Source organism: Sinocyclocheilus grahami, unplaced genomic scaffold (genome assembly GCF_001515645.1).
Source record: "Sinocyclocheilus grahami isolate Dianchi unplaced genomic scaffold, SAMN03320097.WGS_v1.1 scaffold109.1, whole genome shotgun sequence".
Taxonomy (NCBI): Eukaryota; Metazoa; Chordata; class Actinopteri; order Cypriniformes; family Cyprinidae; genus Sinocyclocheilus; species Sinocyclocheilus grahami.
In genome coordinates, this window is record NW_015505288.1 from 1,633,945 (window position 1) to 1,638,059 (window position 4,115).

At 37.1% G+C, this 4,115-nt stretch overlaps 1 pseudogene; it reads right to left on the reverse strand.

The window, feature by feature from the left end:
- Positions 1–3,294, reverse strand: part of LOC107588892 (ATP-dependent DNA helicase PIF1-like) — a 16,478-nt pseudogene extending 13,184 nt beyond the window's left edge.
- Between the last annotated feature and the right edge of the window lie 821 nt (positions 3,295–4,115).

Below are 4,115 nucleotides of genomic sequence, written 5' to 3' on the forward strand. Positions count from 1 at the left end.
GGTGATCAAAGTTTCTCTTAACTCTTAGGATCTGTATTATCTTTTAGTAAGATTAAGACCATTGTACCACTTGCCCTGAAACTATTCAAATGAAACCAAACATGACTAAATCTTATTTGCATTCATTTAGAACATTATATTCTTGACCAGTTTGAGTGAAACCAGTGGAGGGAGGAGATGAAAGGCACAGATGCATGTGTGAGAGAGACGTTTCCCGCACCACCCCTCTGTGGGGTGTCCTGAAGATGCCAGTGCATTGTTTGTTTCTCAGGAGATCAAAGTATTTTAGTTTCTTTTATCCTTACAGCAGCATATTCTTATAACAAACAGAAAATTATCTTTTGTTGGTGTGGGAACTAATACAGTTATCATTCTTGGTGTGAATGGGCCATAAATGTGGAAAGCAGTACCTGAAAACAAAAGTATGCCTTTTGTATGTCCTTTCCTTTTGTTACAGGTGGAAGTTGAAGAAAATCTCCACACACTATCAGTTGAATCCCTCCAAACGGCTCAGTGGATCTTCTGATGGATCTAGAAACAACATACAGATGCCACTTGTCTAATAATGAAACTCTGGCCTAATATTGAAAGATTGTGTATTGTTACTCTCCTTCAGAAAAGATGAGCATTTACAAACATGTGCTAGACTGGGATTTTTGAGAATTGTTGATGGAATGCTTCGAATTCAATTGCTATTCAAGGTCTGATCCAAATCACATTCAAATATTCATGGTGTTCATTAGGAGAAAATCCAGAGTGACAAAATCAGATGCAACTAATCACGTAAAAATGAAATTACTAAACCATGAAAACAACAACAACAACAAAATTAACCTTTATCACCACATTAATTGATGTTAAATTGAATTTTACCCATGTGGAAAATGAAGTGTACTGGAATAAACTGGTATCATGAACAGAGTTTTGAGTGTGGTTCACCTTGATACGGCTTCCAGTTTGTCAAAGAACTCTGCTTCCACCATTGAAATCTCATCAATAACGAGGTGTTTGCAAGATGTCCAGTGCTGCATCACTCCAGGATGCTGAGCAAACTCTATACATTGTTCAAGAGGAGCAGAGCCAGAACCAATACCTGATAACAAGAAAAACAAAAATAACTCATAAACAACAGCACAACTCTTTTTATAGAGAAATGTGTTGATCATGACACTTCAGGAAAGTGACTACTGTAGTGTGTACATAGTGAAATAAAACATGTCACCTATGATTACTGTTTGGTTTGGGGTGAAAGGACACTACCCATTTCATAAAACATTTGCCATCATTAATTATATAGGAAGAGCTTTCCTATATAGCACATGTAACATGTTTGCATTTGTTGGCAGTTGCATTTTTTCAGAGACATGAGTGAAAACGTAAACATTACTGACCCATTCTAGCCTGTATGAATGATCAAGGAAATGCATCAAAAGAACTGGAGAAAGCACTGCACTATAATTGATAGTCAGACACGTAAATGTTTACCAACCTGCAAAACTGTGCAGTGTGGTCCCTCCTATGTGACAAGCCGCAACACCTGTGCTTGCTGTTGCATACGTGCTTTTTGGAGGCAGGGAGCCTATAATCCTTTTGAGCAAGAAGGACTTTCCTGTACCTGAAATAAAGCCATGAACAGTGGTGTTCAAAATGCTATGAAATAAAAGAGCTTTATATAAAACAATACGTGGCCATGAATAAATAAATTGTAAAAAATAAATAAATAATAAATGACCTGCACTGCCGGTGAAAAACACATTCTTGCCACTCAAAACTGCATTGAGAACTGCAGTTTGTTCTTCGCTGAGCTTTTGTGCCACAGGCAGAACCAACACAGGCTTCTTATTGGGGTTAAGCGCTTTAACCTAAACAGGCAAATAATTATTTATTTGGCAGGGACCATGTACGATATAGAACATAAATGTTTCCATTTAACGCAATGTACCAGAGCTAGCCAATGATAAATTTTATTCAGCAGTCGCTTGATTTATGAACTTATTCCATAATTCTGCTAAATGCATGACAGAAGAACATTAAACCTTCACACACTCTTGTTGTAAAGTGCTTTTCCCCTCCCTTTTAAGATAGTAGGTGAAGGGAAGTGATAATCTTAATGGAAAAAGTTTTATCTCAGAATTAAACAATTAAAAAAAAAAAGTGAGACATGATTGAAATATGATTTTGATTACTAAAATAAATTGGTTTCAAAATTAATTATATGTAATCCATTTCTTTTTCATAGACATACATTAATATGCATTTACTGTACTGTCAAAGTTATTTTAAGAGTATAATTGTTGAATGCGGGGCAGGTCAAGAACTTTTATTAGGGAGGTGTTAACCTTATTAATTTTGTTTGATAAATACTACTACTACTACTAATAATGCTGCTCGTGCTTCTGATTTGTAAAAACTGAAATATAAGAACTTGTGAACGTGTCGTGTACAAATGGATGAACATATCGGACTAGCGTCACAATCAGGTCTGGGTCTTTTTACTTGCTTCCTTTCACCCAGGACCTTATTGACAGATCTCTCTGAAGGACCTTTGGGTTGGATCGGGGCATTCACTTTACTTCTCATCTCGTTTGCCTTCTGCACATCTTTAAGCTGGAGTGGACTTAGGGTCTCAAAGGCTCTAGGAAGGCCAGCTCGTAGTTTATCCCTATCACTCATAGGCTTGATGCCTTGGGATGCCTGATGTTTGATGCTGAGCGTCTTCAGAAACATCTTCAAACGATCCGGTGGACAATCAGATACCAGAACCTGTGTGCTTTCCGGGATGAATTTAACAGTACATTTACCATCCTTTGCAAAGCGAGTAAAGAGCTGGAAATCGCGCAGCATGAAGATTTGAGGAGCTTTCATTCCGCCCTAATGTGACGGTGCCTTTGCGGATGAGCTGCCGTTTGATGGCTTGACCTGCAGGATTCAAGCGCTCCACTGCCACGGTGCACTGAAGCTCAGCTGGCTCAATGTGTCCCAACATTTTGCCTGAAGAGAACATAGATGAACAGCTTAAAGCGTTTGACTGATTTAACTTATGACTTGATTTGTCATTTAATAATACCGAGTCCGGTATATACCGGTTTATAGAGGGCTTTGTTTATAATTTTAAAAAATTTGCAAAATTTAAAAAAGATATATTCATACACTACTGACATTAATCTCAACTGAAAATTGAAATCGATAATAAAGGTACCACATATACATGTTTATTTAACGCAGAAGCCTAACTCACCTTTCTCGTGCACTGTTTAAACAGCGAGTCAACACCAGGGCTGCGTTCAGCCCCGACAAAAACGGTGCAAAACGTTTTTTAAACGGAAACGGTGGTGCGTTTAATACCCTGTTCTGATGACGCAAGAGTTGCAACTAAGGCAGCTGAGAAGGTCATTCTTTGTGCTCCTTTTGAAGAATTTTCGGAGCCTGATGAAATCGGTAAAAATATGTGTTTAATACTGCAAAATACGTTCGATGGTACAGTCACTGCCCTTGCCCTCCATAATAAAAGAGAACATCCCAATCAAATGAAGGGATTTGTGGAAACTGTGGTTCCTAATTATTGTGATCCAACATTTGCCTCACATTTTAGGATAAAAAAAACAAACATTTCAGAAGAAGGATAATCCACTTCTTACCTCCAAGACTGTGTTATGATCTATATGACCTTATTATTTTTATTGTGAGTATTAGGCTTATCATTATTGCTGATCACTGTTGTTGTGCTATGATATTGTAATATTTACCATTATATAATCAGAGCAGTATAGAAAAGTTTATGAAAGTGTCACTCCATAATACAATAGCAAAATATATAAATATGTATAGTATTTGTATGTTACATGAATCAGTGTCTAGCACACCTTCCTAAGGAAAGGATATGGACCAGAAGACATTGCAATTACTAAATTATATTTAGACAGACTTAAAGAAGTTCAAGATCTATACTTGTGCCCTTATTATTTCAGTTATTTTGCCTTAATGTAAGTAAACATGTGCAAACAATATTCTTGCTCTTGTGAATTTATTTGGATGTTAATTACATTGTGCCAGCTGTCTCTTTAATACCGCGTGGTTTACATACACCTTGCTGCTGATTGGGCTGACATGTTTGA